This window comes from Struthio camelus, chromosome 1, assembly GCF_040807025.1.
Source record: "Struthio camelus isolate bStrCam1 chromosome 1, bStrCam1.hap1, whole genome shotgun sequence".
Classification (NCBI taxonomy): Eukaryota; Metazoa; Chordata; class Aves; order Struthioniformes; family Struthionidae; genus Struthio; species Struthio camelus.
In genome coordinates, this window is record NC_090942.1 from 130,126,315 (window position 1) to 130,143,584 (window position 17,270).

The following is a 17,270-nucleotide window of genomic DNA, read 5'->3' on the forward strand; positions in this document are numbered from 1 at the left end:
AATTAGAGAGTGAGTGCGATGGGGGTGAGGGGAAGGAGTGGGGTTATCTAAAGGTTTGCTTTCTTTTTAAATTGAGGTACAATGAGGTAGGAAGTTCATTGGGGCCTAGGACTGCAGACACTGGAGAGTAAGTGAGCAAACCAGGGATGATGGAAGGTATATATTCTTAAAATTTGCATTAAAAATGCTGGTCATAGTGGGTATGACTTTAGGGAGCATATTATGTGGATTTAACCTTCTGCTTAAGCCCAAGTTCTATGTTAGCTGTGAACCTACATGCTGGCACAAGGTGAGAGAGGTCACTGACTTACCAGGGGAATAAATTAAGCACAGGATGAGATGCCTTATTTGAACATCGTTTTTCTAAACGTACTGAGCGATAGGAGCACTGGCCTAATGTGAGCTGGCTTGTCCCTGGCGTACCAAAAATACCCCAGCAGACTTGACAGTCTTGATCATATCTCACAATGTGTTTTTTGGCATCTACCATAAACATAGGCCTGCGCTGTACAGTTGAACCAGGTGAAGTGTAACTGCAAGTATAGCATGTTGTGAATGAGAGAAAACATGTGGAGGATGGTGTATGAGAGAGACCAAGTTTGTTCCTACCAAAACGCAGTTTGGACTCAAGTGGAACAAGCCACAGAGACCTTTGTGGAAACAAATGGCTTGAGGTCTGCAAGTAACACTGAAAACCTCAGAATACGTACTCAAAGGAACATAGCCAAAGCAATGTAGATTAACCCATGCTGAGAGGATGTCTTCCTGATTTAAGTACTTAAATAAATGTAAAACTCTTTGTGACCTTACAAAATCTTATTTTTCCTTTTAAGTTGATCTCTCTGATGTTTGTGAGTAGGTGGGGATTGTAATGCTCATTTGTTTCTGTACCTTTAAGGGCTACTTCCCAAGTGAACATTTTTATGTTAAATGTCTAGGAGTGGTGGGATTTTGAAAATACATAAGATTCATCTGCCACATTAGTGACTTCTTGGCACTCACTTTATGCAAATCAGTACTCTTGGGCTTTTCAAACAGACAGGAACTTCAAAGAGGACTTCAAATCTTCTAGGTATCCAGAAAAAGCCAGAGACTGTCTGGTATTTAATGAGACAAGCATTACAACTTCCAGGAAGGTTAAGTTTTGTGATTTCCTTTTATTAACTTAATACCACCACCAAGTTTTTTGATTTATGAGGAGAAACACTGGATGCAAACATAACTAGTGCCAGTGTTCTGTTAAACCTTACAGAAGTAGGTGAAAACAGTTAATACTGCAGTGCCTCATTAAGAGCATGGTTTGAATGTGATTCACCCACAATAAAATAAATGTGCAATCTAATAGGCCACTGCCTGCTGTTAGAGTGCATGCTTTGATTGTGATATAGAAAATTCTCATTTCTTTATATAAGAAAAAAACACAAAGAGTATGTTAAGCAGTAATTGATAGCAGATATTGTTGATTTTACTCACCCTCCTTCCTTTGCTTGTTCTTTTCTTTTGCTTTTTTTGGAGCCACGATGTCGCATTATCTTATTGCGGTACAAGATAGCTGGTAGAATAAATGAAGTAATATAGTGGGCCTGTCTTTTCATGAGAATCTCTAAGCGCACACAGCTAGAAAGCAGATATTCATGGCAGGCAGGAGCAGTGGACACGTTATTACTGATGATGGGTTTGTCTTGTTGGAAGCAACAGATAAATTGTGATTTCTGTGTTTCAGGATAGGTATCTGAGTTAGGTTTGGTTCCTGCATTCATTGCAGACTTTTTGCACAGCTATCTTGCAGCTTCCTTCCCCTCACCTATAAGATGGCAGGTAATAATGCCCCTTTTCTCAAAGAGGCTGAGGGGCAGTATGGCTGAACACCTGAAGTGTCAGTGTTGTGTGACAGCTGAGCTGTTTTATATATCTGTTCATGTTTACTATAGTGGTACCATATATATATGTGTGTGTGCGTGTATGTATGTGTATCACATCATGCTGAAGAAGCTGCAAAACAGGGCAGCAGGGAGGGAAGTTGCCACTTCACCTTTTGCCAAAAGCTGAGCTCTGGATCTAGCTCTCTTCTTCAAGGAGACTGGCCTTCCCTTGGTTCGACTCAGCACATATGACTTGGAAAACGTTTTTGAGTTCAGAGTAAGATGAACAAAGTGAGACTGTTGTTCCACTGGAAGATAGGAGAGGGTGACCCTTTTGCCTACAGAAAAAGCAGACCCAAAGCCGAGCTTCAAGGGTAGCAGATATAAAGCTCACCAAAGATCTGTAGAGTGAGTTTCAACTCACTGACAGATGCTGGACTGCAAAGCAGGCTTGGAGGCCGTAATCAGCTCAAGCCCTGACATGCTCCCCTGCAACGTGACTTCCTGTGATGCTTTTCCTCTTGTAGGGTCCCGCTACTGTACCCTCTGAGCATCGCTGAGTACTGCACTGTGCAATGTAGCTAAAATCCTGCCCCAAAGGGAGAAGTGGTGCCCTGGGAAATGAAACATATGCTGGGCAGAGTGCGGTGGGTTTTGCGATGGTTCTCCATCCCACTACAGTTCAAGATTAGATGCTAAGACAGCTGTGTTGCTTGGTGAATATTTTATTATCTGTCTGTAATGAAGATAAATGATAACGATGAAGCTTTAGTACAGGCAAGCCTTAGGGTATAACGATGATGAATGATAAATGCCTTCCTAAATAAAAGGAATATTTTTTAAGTGACTCAGAGATGCTGTGGGTCTGAATACTCACCTTCTACTCCAAGTTTCTGCTCTAAGAGCTTTGCTAGGAGGCAGAATCAGAGCCATTATCTTAAACTCCTGTAATTCAGAACAAATCATGTTTTTTTCTAAGAGTATTTTATTATATTAACATTGTTTAAAATGCTTAAATGTTTTAAGTTCTAAAACTTTTTAAATTATTTTCTTCAGCACTCAATCTTCTGTAGATTTCATTTTCTTTTTTCCCTTTCAGGGGCTTATTTATTTTTCTCATTGACAGGAAAAAGAAAACTAAAGCATGTAAGCCACTTGGAAATTAAGAGAATAGGAAGGCAAAGGCGAACACTAAACTTCTCTTGGAATAATAGAACTTGGGTGGCGGGGGGGACTTGTTTTACATCTATTGGGTGATATTTCGGTAATAAGCATGTCTGAGAAAAAGAAAAAGGAATAACAACTGATAAATATGTCCCCTCTTTCCTACTCACACTTTTTTCCCATTTCTTCCTTTCATGCCACAAGAAAAGAAACATTTATTTCAGGATTTGTCCTGGTTATCATCTTTTGAAGTCAATAATGCCTGCTGTAAAGATGCGTAAGATGCATATTTATTAAACGAATATCAAGAATTTCTAATACAAGTGTTTAGAATACCTAATTTCCAAGGCCTAATTGGAAGCCACTTAAATTATTACATCCACAAAATTCGCTTGAGGGGAAGCCAATAGGGATTAATGTAATAAAATAAGAAGTCCTAGCTGGAGAAAATTATTTTCACTATGAAGCATTTGAAAAGCTTTGTGTCTGTTGGATTAAAAGGAAAAATACTGGTTTATTCTGAATTTTTGAACACATGGACATTTTAACATCTTTATGCAGACTTCTTTAAAGTAACTTCCAAGAGGAACACGCAAGATATTCTGAGAAGCTTATGTACGAACAGATTGTACTCCATTTGTTTGAAAACAACCTTTACCTGATGGAAGTGCAATGCCATTATCCTCTCTACCAAACATCTTGTAATTCTAACATACTTATTTTTATGGCTGTTTTTAAAGCTGTAAGAGTGTGAGAACACGGTGCTTTAGGCCTCAGGTTTTAAAATGCCTATACTCTGGGGAACTGTAAGTGCAAATCCTAACTACACTCAGCTCATTCCTTCATCCTGGCAAAGTACTGTCAGATGATTGCATTTGATGCTATTTTTAGCTTGCAGTTCTCAGTTTTGTTGGACAAAAGCTAGAATGCAAAGATTTGGACTGTTCTCTACGTACACAAAAAAACGGCTTTGCTGGAGTTGTGGAGAGGAGGGTTGGGGGGTTAGGGAGGGAGCCACTTCAATTTTTTTTGCAAATTCTCCTCTCTCCCTGCAGTTATACTCAGACTTACTTGTGTGCCTGTGGGCAACGGCTGTCCAAAAGTGTGCAATCCAGCGCTGCTGCTGAAGAACTGTGACCAGCTCCTCTCCTACTATCAAAGATGGAGGAGGATGTAAGGATTTTTCCCTGTTTGAGTTCTATCACAATTTATGTGCACAAAATGTGAATAGTTACAGACGTAACTAGTTTCGGTGGCTGACCATGTCCCAACCTCTTTAAAAAATGTTGAAAGTGGGCAGTGTTTGTTGTATGTATGTGTGTACATGGGTGTCTTTAACAAGTGACCTCCCTACATCCACACACTGAAGATAATGAAGCTTTTTGCACAGGCAGAACCTTCCCAGGAAATAAAATATATTATAATGTTGACATGGAAGAATATACAACTCGCATATCCTAGACTGATTTTATGGAGGTAGAAATGGAACACCACCGAACACACTTCCAATGTATAAACTTAGCAAATCAGAAAATACCTCAAAATACAGCATAGGGAGACCATTCTAGGATGCTGTTAGTGCTATTGCTTTTTAGTAGAAATTAACAAGAGACAAAGTAGACGGCCATCTTAGTAAGAAATTAAGAGTGGGGAAAGCAGAAAAGCTCAAAAAAATTAGCAAGTGTGAAAATTTCATTATGCATGGACTACTCATCTTTCCTACAAAAACTGGCAAGTGGAGAGGAATGTTTTCTCAAGTTTGTGTTTATTGAGGAAGTTTTCTTGCTCATCCAGGAAAAGTTTATAGCTCATGCTGCTTTGCAAACCTTATTTTCTGAGAGATGTGAATAGATACAGGTTAATTACTTGCTTACAGTAAAGCTCTTCACACCTCTCATTCAATTTTGTGAGTCTCTAGTAGCTGAAACTCTTGAGGATAGTTACAATAATTTTTTTAAAAAGTCACGTTCTTAGTATTGCAGCAAAAGTGCACCAAAATAGTCAGATCAGGAGCCTCTGCCTCCCGACGTGGTCATATATGGGTGGAATTCAAAGCAGGGGTTCTCTAGAAGCTGTTAATTGCCTGTCAATCATCTAGCACCCTAGTAGTTCACACATTTTTGCTATCGACCTAGCAGATTAATAGTATTACCCAAACAAAAGAACAAAGGCTAAACTGTTCAATTGGGAAGGGTAATGTGTGGTCTTTTCAGGCCAAGATTAAAAGAGAAACAGCAAAATGGTGTTCTTTGTAAATCTAAAGCTGCAGTGACCTTAACTCTGGCAAGCAGACTGAATGAGTTCAGTACTGTTTGCCAGCAGAACTGAGAGTGCAGTGGTTAAAAAAAGGAAGGAGAAAGAAAAAAGAATCAAAAACTTATATTAAAAATTCTTTCTGAGTAAAATGATGTAAAATTAAAATCAATTTGCTTTCACTTTTAGGAGTGAACAGCATAGCTATAATGATTCATGTAGCACTGTTAAAACCTGCCGATCATTATGCCACAATCTTAAGCTGAATATATTTTTAGTATCTGGGTGGGTCTATTTTCAGGACAATACTGCACTGTTTAAAAAAGAGTCTTTAAATTTTCCTCTGGTATCTATGGGACTTGTATTCTTGGATCAAGGTCAGTCAGAATAAGGGTACTGTTATTACTGAAATTAATATTTTTTATAGTTACTTATATTATCACCATAGCTAGGAATTCCAACTGAGATTAGGAGCTCAGTGTACTAACACTGAGAAAACACTGAAGAAGAGACCCTGGAAATTTACAGTATCTCTGTACTAAGGAGTTTCCTGCCAAAGCCTCCTGATTAAGATTGCAGTGAGATTTGCACTGTAAGTACAGCAGTGTTGGATGAAGAGAAAAACGTGTCTTGTATATAGACTGGCTGCTCCAAGGTAGCATTTTAGCTACCTTTATTGACATTTAGTTGGTATTAGTTACCATTTGGAGAGATAAATTGCTTTCAGGCTGAAAATGTATGCATATACAAAATGGGCTTCTTGTTTTCCTTGATTTCTTTAAACAGACACTGTTTCCAAAGGTGTAGTGACATGATATGCTTCTCCTGTCACCTCTGGCTTCTTGTTCTTGCTCAGCATTCCTGTGTCCACAACCTCAGCTGCTCTGACGCAGATTGTTTCCAGGACTGCACTACGAACTTGAGTCATCAAAGTGATCCAGGATAAAATAACCCTTAAGCAGTTGGTTTGGAAGTCAGTATTTTCCACCTAAACCATTTCAGCAACAGCGTAGCAGGAATGAGCACCAACAAGCTGGCAGGGGAGAACTTACACCAGCTTTGTTGCTGCTGCCAATGCATTGTATTATCACACCCTCAGTCTCTGTATTGTAAACCCTTACTTAAGAGAACAGATGTTCTCTTCATTGCTGCTGTTCCCAGTTCCAAATAATACCTACTTTCTAGGCCATTTTTGCTGAAGCCCTGCAAAATGTTAAAATGACAAAAGTTAGAGTGTGAAGCAAGAATTCTGGTAGAATTGGACGCCCCACAGAGGCCCAGGAAGCTCCCCCGATAATTTCTGCAGCAACCTCTTAGATTCTGTTTGAGCGGTAACTCCAGTCTCTGCAGGTGTTCCAGGTGGCTTTGGCTCAACTTTTTAATGTCTTTCTTGTTTATCCCTTTTGCTAAGGTGTGGTTTCACGATCAGTTAAATCTTTATTTGCTGCCAAAAAGGTTGGTTCCCATCAAGCAGTGGCCAGATGTCCAGTCATCTTCCAACTGTGCCAACATTATCATCCATGTGGCTGTGCACTCAGGAAGTTGTAGAAACTAATCCAGGAGAGAAAGAAACCCACAATCATTGGATTTCAGTAGGACTGCTGTTTAGGATGCAGCAAGACCTTAATTCAGTGTGAAACCACATCCTGAGCGTCTTAAAGATTTGAGCTTAGCCATAGTCAAGCTGAAGGAGGACACAGAGCTGCAGGATATGGCTCAGTTAAGATTCAGATGTTTTGCATTTGCTTAATTTAGGTAAACTCCGCACGCACCAAGAGAATTGCTCGCTAGACCACAACTCTCAGCAAGCAGCAGCATTTGGAGTTCATAAGATGGCTGTAAGTATTTCAATTTGTGACAGGAATGGCTGTGTGAACCACACATGTCCTGTCATTACTGTTTTTACCAGTCTGAACAGTCTTTAAGCTACAGCATGACCCCCTAGTAGGTTCATAAACTCCATATGCAAAACTGTCATTTCCTTTACTGGTATCTTGTGCATCAATGGTATCCACAAACTATATACAGGATAGAAATGTGGAAACTAGCTTATCTTTTGAAATAATTCACTAATAATTCTTTTGAATAACTGTTGGTCTGAAAAGTGTACGTCATGTGACCATTCTGAATGCTTAGTTTTGAAATTTCAATATAATCTTCATCATCTGTTTGGGTCATATACTGCATTTCCATTCCCTGATTGAATGCACATAATTCATAAAAAGAGATTTCTAAAGTTGAATGCAAGTTTCTGTAATATTCACCTGAAATTTTTCATTGCTCAAGGTGTTCAACTCAGTAAACCCATTCATTGGCTTATAAAGTGTTGGTAAGCTACAAAGTATTCATCTTCTTATACCCTTCCTCACCTTTCTTTAATGAAGGTTGCAATTAATACTATTTCATCTTGTAGTCACAGAAAGATTGACAACTGTCAGGCCTGGAATCAGAGCCAGCAGACACCCAATTGTAGTCAAAAAAATAAAGGCATATGGTAAAGACAGGCAGAAGAATATTTCAGACCTTAGAAAAATCAATTGAGAAGTAATGAACATTGATGAACGTATAAAACTTGCAGAAAGCTTCATTTATTCATTGTGAGCTTCAATAAAGGGCATCCCATTTGTCTGCTGCAGAGCTGGAGGAGAATGGATTACACTACATAGTGAATATTTTGTTCTGCATTTTATTGATTTGAGGGGAAAATATAGGTTGTACGTATGAATTGGATTCAAAGCCACTAAAGTCAGTGGAAAAATTTCTTTCTGTTGCATCTGATATATTTAATCAAAGTTGCAAATTCCTCTTTGCAATATATGCACAAAGATAGCTCTTTTGCTCTTTCCCCTTTTTTCACCTTCTTTCAATACACGTGAGGTTTTTTTTACTGCAGAGCTGTAGCGATTGCTCACTATACTATTTATTCTTTGCTGAGAACTGATGAGTCCTGCTGAGCTTTGCTTCAGTCTTGATAGAGGTCAGTATTGATGTGTAATTCATTTTAGAAATTGTTGAGGTTTTAGAAACGTGCCGGTTTTGGAGGGGGTGTGAATTAAAAGGTGTTTGATGAACATGTGTCTACTTGTACCTCTTCTGCTGTCTAATGCTGTGGCAGCTAGAAATGTGTTTTTGGGAACAGCAGAAAGGGCTGAATGGACTTAGAAGGCCTGCCTCATGGTGAGGAAGGAAGGAAGGAAGGTTTGGGCTCCTGTGGAGGAAAAGATGCTTTTGGCAAGGCGAATGATTGTGTTTCAGAGCTAGTTTTCCGAGAGACAGTGGGTGGAACTGGCAAAGCTTTTCACGGGAAGGCTGGGCAATATTCTCTATTCAGATTCGTATGCTGCTCCTCTTGCCAGGGTTTCTAAGAAATAAGAAATATGACAGAATGGTCTTAGAAAAGCAGAAGAGGAGGAGTTTTGATGATGGGCTAGTTTTAGTTTGCTTCATAGCCTGCTATTTTATCAATGAAAATCCATATAGCCGTTCAGAGGGTTGCATTTTATCAGCTTTTCCTCCCCATACAGAAGCCCTCTGCCTCTGCTGGCTTCCAGCATCTGCCATCACTCCTCCAGATGACAAACTGAGCTCTTGGTGGGCTAGATGCTGGACAGTCTCATCAGACAAGGACAAAGTCAATGAGAGGTCCTCACCTGAAGTCGTAATATGGGGTTCGAACATAAGCGGTTGCAAATGATATAAAAACAATCACAATAATTGCCAGTGCAGGCTACAGTTTGGCCCTCAGACTGCTTTTTCTTTAGTGTCTCCTCACCGACGAAAAAGAATAGGTTAACCCTTTAATCCCCTTTTATGCTTTGTATCAGAAAAATTGGTCTTAAAAATTATTTCAGTATTTTGTCATGTCATTGTTTGCATCTTTGCAAAGGTCCTGAACTCAACCTACTTTTAAAATTTCCCAGTACTACACTGCACAATGGACTTCTTAAACTTTAAATCTTGACACAAGTCAATTCCCATTTCTGCTTGGGATGTCCTATATGTCAGGTGAGAAGAAAGTTATTGTGCCTGACCACTTTTTAGTTATAGATGCAATTGTTACAGTCAGTGGAAATGGGAAAGATTGTATTTGACATCAGATATTGCAAATATCTATCTATAGTAAGCTCAGACAGCAAGATATCTGCATTTGTTCCAAGTACCTGTTAGTGGTGCAGGCTGCATATTACTTTTGTGGGAATGAAAACTGAAATTGTCTTATCCATAGGTTTTTATGGTGCCAGAGTGATTTATTCACTTTTCTTTCAAAAGGCTAGAAGTCTGAGATTTCAGCTGTCCTCAAAAGAACGCTTATAACCGATACGTACTATGGAGCAGTAAAAGCAAGGAAAGTAGGGACAGCGAAGGAAAATAATATTATTATAAGCAAATTATATTATTTTTATTTTTTATAATAATGACGATGGTTGCCAGAGCTGGTTACTTGTCTTTAGTCTCTCCACTCCCTCCATGACTTGCTCATATGTTAAACATGGAGAATCATTATATCTGCGTTTGTTTTTTTTTCCTCAGCATATAGTAACAGTATCTTTCAGGCAACAGGGATCCTTGATTCCGTTCCATACAGTAACATTCTGGAAATGAGATTAAACAGACTAGGTAAAACATTGATTTCCACGAGTTCGCTAGTTAATTACCAACCCAAACTGCTGCAAGATCTTCAAGCGTGACAAAGAATAAGAAAAAAAAAAAGTTGTCTTCTGTATTTTATATTCAGTGGCAGCCACACAGCATTTATCTACAGTAAAAATGCTTGTGCATCTGCTTTCTTCTCAAGGCTTCAATGCATACTAATTATTCTCTCATGTATATTAACTAGGATTTTATAGCTTTCCTGCTTTGTGCACTGTTTCAAATCTTTATTCCATAGTTTTTCTGCTGTCTTGCTTATTTAAAGGTGAAGATATTTCTTCATAAAAGTCTGGTGCAAATTCCTTTTTGTACATGGAAAGAATCTGGTAAGTTTATTAATACCACATAGTACAGAGACCATACTCATTAGAGGAACCTTACGTTTCCTGGGTACGGTGCGACACTGAAGTATATGGAGTTGAACTGCTTTGTTTTATGTTTCATTTGCCTCCAGCCAGGAGTAGGACTGGCCGCGTTCCTTTATAAATGCCAAAGGACTCGTCACAAGCCCTCACACTGACGACTAAGCTTAACATGACACATATTTGGTACCTACGGTTTGCAAATGCTACAGGTACTATTTAAATGAGAATATCGCTCTAAGGTTTGTCCTATTTAGCCTGTTTCCACTTCCCACTATTCCACATCTCTGTCTCTCTTTACTTAAATCCCCAGTAAAAGTCTTTTCTTCTTTGAAATACTTCAGTGATCTTTGACAAATATCCTTGATACTTATCGAGAACTTGGTCTATATTTTTCATATCAAAAAGATTAGGTGAGCAATTTATATTTTGTCTTTTTGTTCAAGAGAAGAGAAATATTCCTTCAACATACAGAGTCATCGCTGAAGTCAGCAATTCCTTCCTCACCCACCACCTCCCATTTAGTCAGCACTGGAAATACCCTTTTCTGGATATAATTGTTTGGCATAAATAATACGTTATTTACAATTGGTATTAATACTGCATCTGGCCAATACACCTTGCTGTGCTTCAGTAATTCTCTCTGTGGTCCAAGGGCTGCCTTTATTAACAGGTCAGCCTAAGAACTGAGCCTGCTGAGGAAAAACTGCAAATAGGATTCCCAGTCTCCCCTTAAACATTCTGACATATTATTTAATCTTTGCAAACCCATAAAACTTTAAGATGAGAACTACCCACACATTTAGCTTTGCAATGCAGTCACACTTTCCTGATTTTGAGCTTTCTACACACACACACACGCACACACACACATATTTCATGCAGATCCAATTTTTAATTTATTATGGGAATCAGAGGGGATAATATATTCCAAGAATTGTACTCAAAACATTTATCATTGCTAGTCAACAGTTAGGAGCTTATTGTATTGTATGTTAAAGAGCTTTTTGTGTGTGTTTTTTTTTTTTTTTTAGATTTCGTGTGATGATAGGGATGTGGCCGTGTGCACGTTGCTATAGGTGACTCTGGCCAGGCTAGCTTATTTCGTTGAAAGGGAGAATCAAAAAAACATAGCTCTTGTTTTAAAATAGTTACGTTCTGTGCACAGCAAACATGGCTAGTTGGCTGATTCAGCACATAATGCTTAAAATAAGGCTAGACTCTGGAAATAGATTCTATAAAAACATGGTGTGGGGAGATTCCACATTGGCAGTGTCATATGGCACTTCTTTCACTTAGCTTATTCATCACTTTTATTCCTATCTTCCATCTTCTAGCCCTGCACCCTTGCACATGGCAGTCACACGCTGCCATCTGCAATAATCTGGTATCAAATTGCCCCTTCTTGGGCATTTGAGAGGGCTACAGTGTTTTCGAAAGTTCATACTAGAGTTGCATTCCAGTGCCTGTAACTTGCTTTACCTCTGCAAAATCACATCCACTTCTTTTAATACAAAGGAGAGAGGTCATCTTATGGGTTAGGGTTAACCTAAGATGCAGGAAGCATATATAGAATTCTCATGTCTCCTCAAAACTTCTTGTGTCATCTTGAGATCATCATTAATCTTTTCATGTACAATGGGGTGAGCATTTAGTACTTTTCTACCTAATGAGGTTAAAAGCCAGCAGTAATGTAAACACTAAGTGATCAGATAGGTATACTAATGAGGATCCAACAATCACTTCAGCAGATAGAGTCAATTTAGAAGGGTAAAGGTAACCAGAATTTTAGAAAATAGTTCTGTAGATCATTTAGGTGGAGACATAGAGACAAATAGGAGACAGACACAGGGAGGTACCTAATTTACCTCTTATATGTTTGCCAAATCTGCAGGACTAGAGTCACAGAATCACAGTCATCATGTAGAGGTCACTTGGTTCAGCCCTTCACTCAAAACAGAGCTGGCTTGCCTATGGTCTTTCCCAGTCAAGTTTTGAATATCTCCAGGGAGGGAGATTTCCCACATCTTCTCTGGGCCCCTGCTCCAGTGTCTGACCACCCATTTTCCTTATGTCTAACCAGAATTTCCAGCTTGACCCTGGTGACTGTCATCTTTCCACTGTACACCTCTGAGAAGATTCTGATCCTGTCTTCTCTACACATTGCCGTCAAGTAGTTGTAGACTGCTGTCTACAGAGAGCAGATAAGATCTCCCTTGAGCCCTCTCTTCTCTGAGCTGAACATACCCTGCTCTCTCAGCCTGTCCCCCCATGTAAAGTGCTCCAGACTGGACACAGTGCTCCAGATATGGTCTGACAATTGCCAGACAGAGGTGAAGGATCACCCTGCTGGACCTGCTGGCTACAGTCCTAGAAAGCCTAGGATGCTTTTGGCCTTCTTTACTGCAAAGGCGTGCTGTTGCCTCGTGTTCGATTTCTTGTCCATCAGGACCCAAAGGTCTTTTTCAGCAAAGCTGCTTCCTGGACAGTTGGTCTCCAGCCTTACTGGTGCATGCAGTCATCCCATGCCAGATGGAGGGCTTTCATTTGGTTTTGCTGAACTTACTGAGGTTCATGTCAGCCAATCTCTCCAGCATGTTGGAGTCTCTCTGAATCACAGTCCTGCCCTCTAGTTGTATTTGACTCTTCTCCCCAGTTTAGTGACATCTATAGAGTTGCTGGGAGTGCAGTCTGTCCCATTATCCACGTCTTTAATAAAATCATTAAACAGTATTGGCCCCAGTGTCAGTCCCTGAGGGATGCCATTAGTCATGGGCCACTAGCTGGACTTTGTACTACTGCATTTGATGGTGACCCTTTGAGTCCAGTCAATTTTCCATCCGCCTTATTGTCCACTTTGCAGTCAATTTCTCCCCAGTTTGGCCATCAGGTTACTGTGGGAGACCATGTTAAAGACCTCGCTAAAGTCAAGATGCAGAATATCCACAGCTCTCCTCTCTTCCATACTGCCAGTTATCACAACGTAGAAGGCGATCAGGTTAGTCAGGCACGATTTGTTCTTGATAAGCTCATCTGCTGTTCCCCATCACCTTCTTGTTCTTCATGTGCTTGGAAATAAATGAGAAATGAAAGCTTTACAGCTTAATTTTCGTTGCTAACATCATCTAAATACCTCTGAGAAACTGGTCCTGAAGTGACAAAATTAGGCTGAAAATAGAAAGAGCAAATCTACTGAGCTATTTCAGAGTAGAATTACATTTTGCTCTTGGCATTGCCCAGACTTACTCTTTTGGTGTGAAAATAAATAACACACCATGCTCTGTTATGGTGGAAGGAGTCATATGACCATAGAGCTTTATATGCTGAGGGCTTTGGCAACAGCTCCAGTATGAATAAGTTTAGGTTCCTTGTATCCGCACAGGTACTGCCATCCTATCAGATAGCTGATCTACACAGTTAACCTTAGGTAAGACCTGACACCTTGATTCAAAGTTTATTATAGTTGTACAGTTCTTGAACTTTCATAAGTGTAGGGATTGCAAATAATTTCATTTAGAACTGCAATCTGTTCTTATAATCTTAACTGTTTTCTTAAGCTATTACTTTAAAATTCATATTCAAGAACCTCATGTCCCTTGTATGAATGTTTCTTTTAATTAAACAGGATATGTGTTTGCTACTGTGAGTGAAATCCTGAGCCAAACAGAAATTGGATAGCATTATCTCTGGCTGAATGTCTTTTAAGATAATTCCTGTTTGCACTGCCTCATTAAAATCCTCTACCACATATTTAACTTAAAAAACAAAACTAACAAAAATAAAAAACCCAGACCTTATAAATATTCCACTTAAACCCATTTGCTTGGTCAGGTTTTCTCATCTTGTCTCTAATTATCTCTACTTTTGAAATATCACTGTTATAAGGTTAAGAAGTCTCTCTTTCAGCAGCAAGCATATTTGAAGGAGACTGAACTGAAGAAAAAACCCCTCCTTTCCCCTCTAGCTTCCTAAGGTGGTACAGACTGATGTCAATTGCACCTTATCAAGTATTAAGACTGCTTCATTAATTCCTTCAGTGTTCACCCTTCAGTTTTACTCCTGCATGACTTATGCTAAGGCTTATGTTTATGCTTCGTCTATTTTAAGGCTACTTCACAAGAATTCAGTGGGGTTTATTTCTGTCTATGTGATTGTTGCCTGGCAAATAACTGTGGATTGTCTCACTGCTGTTTTGTAACAAAGGTATGTGCAGTTATGGAGCAATTGTTTCCTTCCGTTATTGGATTTTTTTTTAAAGATTGTTTCTTTTTTCTTAATGCATTTTTTGCATTTCTCGTAAGGATAAATAACTCTGTTACTGTCTCCCTGAGCATCTCCAGACAGAAAACCCTTAATCTTCTGTGACATCTTTCTTATAATAAATGAGTCTCCCTGTGAACCCAAATGCTCACAGTAAGTAATTATCACTTACTGAACAAAAATGCAGGCATGAGGCACTGTATGTATCAGAGGCTTGTTAATGTAAAGCAGAACCATCCAGTTCTGGGTCACCCATTCAAAGAGGACTCAGGTCAGTGGTGGTAAAAAAAATCTCACGTTCAGACGGCTGTGCTGTGGCCTCAGTAAAATGAATGTGTCTGCGATCTAGTTTCCAGTGAACAGGTATTAGATTAGTACTTGTAGCTGTGTCAGTGATTTAATATCTGCTTTGTTTCCTTTGTCCTTCTCTATCTGCACTTAGAGCAGTTTCAGGGAAGACAGAGCCCCCGAGAGGGTGGAACATGAGCCATCCTGCTGGCTGTACAAGGGATGTTTCTAAGTCACTGCTATGCTACATTGGCTGGGTATCATAGGCTGCCCCTACAGGAAAGTGAATTTTCTTTGTGTTTTAAAGTTGATAAGGAAATAAGAACAATGTACCTAGATTCAGTTATCTAGGTAGAAGATCCTGCTGTAGGTACTCATTCCTGAAAATGTGGGATGACAATTTTTCCTAGGTGACTCTAGGTATAAAACTTAGAAGTCCATCTGAAGAGAACACATGAAGGAAATGATAAATGGTTTTCTCTGATGTTCTCCAAACTGTCTCAAGTTGAGTATCAAAGATATCATATACCTATCAGGACTAGTCACTTTGAGAAATCTTGGTCTTGACATAAAGTATTTTACAGAAGTAGGCGGGGATATATAGAAAGGTTACTGCTGATGCCTTGACAAACCATACACAAAGCTCTAGTGCAGAAAGTAAAAGCTCCTTTAATCAGCTGAAAACGAAAGCACCTGGCCTTTCTTCATCATGAGCTTCTCTATGCATCAGGTAAAGTTTTACACTGCTGCCTCAATAACTACAAGGTTTCCTTCTTATCTTTGTGACTGCTTGCACAGGCCTTCTGGACATTCTGCAGCATTTTAACATTGTGAATTCTGGGACTTTTTTAGAAGATCAGAATTATGTAAGGCATACACGTACATATAATACACGTACAGCTAGATGGATGTGGGTTGTCTGGACAATCAGATTAACATCACAAACAAAATCATGTAGCTGCTTGTGAGGAAATTTGATAAAGTGCTCTATGTAAATTTATTCAGAAGTGTAGTCTTGTAATCTGTGGTTTTTGTTTTGTTTTGTTTTTGGCTAACGTAGTGACATAGGCTTAGAGGAAACTCTGCTAGCTGATGTAAGTTTCTGTTGTTGAACAACTTTATATGTCACTTTTATTTATCTTTTCCTGTGTCACCCATCTTCCCTGTGCCCTCCTTCACCGTAACCCTTCCAATGCCTCATATGCTCTGTATCATCTCAGTTGTAGGAAATATGTTGCCTGTGGTCTTCCGAGGCACTCAGGGTGTCCTCAGAGTTGTATTGGGTCCTACTTTCATGCCTCAGGGCGGACTTGCTTCTGGTTTCCCTAAAGAGAGTGATAAAGCTTTGATTGGCTCAAATAAGATCCCTAGGCAGAGCGTCTTTTCAGGGCTGCATTTTCTTTTTGCACTGGCCAGCTCTTTTCCTTTTGCTACAGGAATAAAATTTCATTCTGAAGACATCTATTTGGATTTATAAAAGTCAGAGTCTATTCAATGAAGTCTTCCTAAATGCTGAACAAACAGCACTTGCCTGAAAGAAATGTACTTGCTTGCTTTTTCCCCCTTTAATCCCCAAACAGAGGAGATAATGTTGAAAGATGGCAGTCACTAGCAGTGGACCACTACACAGTAAACCCAGCTTTTGTCCAGCATCCTTTCTGTCTAACTTTTCTTTTAAAAATGCCTTCTTCTGCTTCCCTCTTTTTAAACTTTTTTTTTTTACATGCCCTTGTTCACCCTGGCTTGAATTTTTTGACTTTCCAATCACTCTGTACAATCTATCTACTTAATGAGATTTAGGAAAGAACACAGAAATATATTCCAGAATTATGGCGTAGTCTTTTTTGTAGCTGGCCAGAGGAAGTGAATTACTTGTCCCTACTGAATGTTTGTTCTTTTATGATGCTAGAGCTATGATTTCCTGTAAATTAATGTCATATCCTGAGTGATCTTGAAAAGACTATCTTTACTATTCAAGTCTTCTGGCTTATGAGTGATTTGTGATGACTTCTCAGAAGTTTGCTGTTCAGTAGGGTTCACTTAACTGAGAGAGCTGTAAATGCTACATAAGAAAAGATACCTGGTACAGTGCAGTCTGGTGCCCTTAGTAGCTATATGGCATGTCAGCATGTAAAAATCAATTGAAACCTAATCCTGGTACTGCCTACAAGTTGCAGTAGTCTATACGTACAAGATAGTATTGTAAAATGTAATTCTGTCTGTGTGGTCTTCTACTTATCTGTTACTTATTCTCTTTTTTCCTGCTCTGCTGTGGCCATTAAATAAATCAATCTTGATTCTGTGTAGCTCCTAAAGCGCTTCGTGCAAAGCTTCTTTTAAAATGGTTCGTGAAACAAAAGGTAATAACCAGTATATCAACAGAACGCTGTCCTCTGAGCCAGCAATACTTGTCAAGATCACTTAATAGGCA

General features: G+C 39.2%; 1 long non-coding RNA gene across 1 annotated transcript in view; it reads left to right on the forward strand.

Moving 5' to 3' along the window:
- Window positions 1-4,094: 4,094 nt before the first annotated feature.
- LOC138061932 (uncharacterized) overlaps window positions 4,095-17,270 on the forward strand; it is an 85,504-nt gene continuing 72,328 nt past the window's right edge. The window contains exons 1-2 of the long non-coding RNA XR_011135934.1: window positions 4,095-4,199; window positions 7,035-7,117. This is a non-coding gene — a long non-coding RNA (uncharacterized lncRNA). The remainder of the gene's footprint in view (window positions 4,200-7,034; window positions 7,118-17,270) is intronic.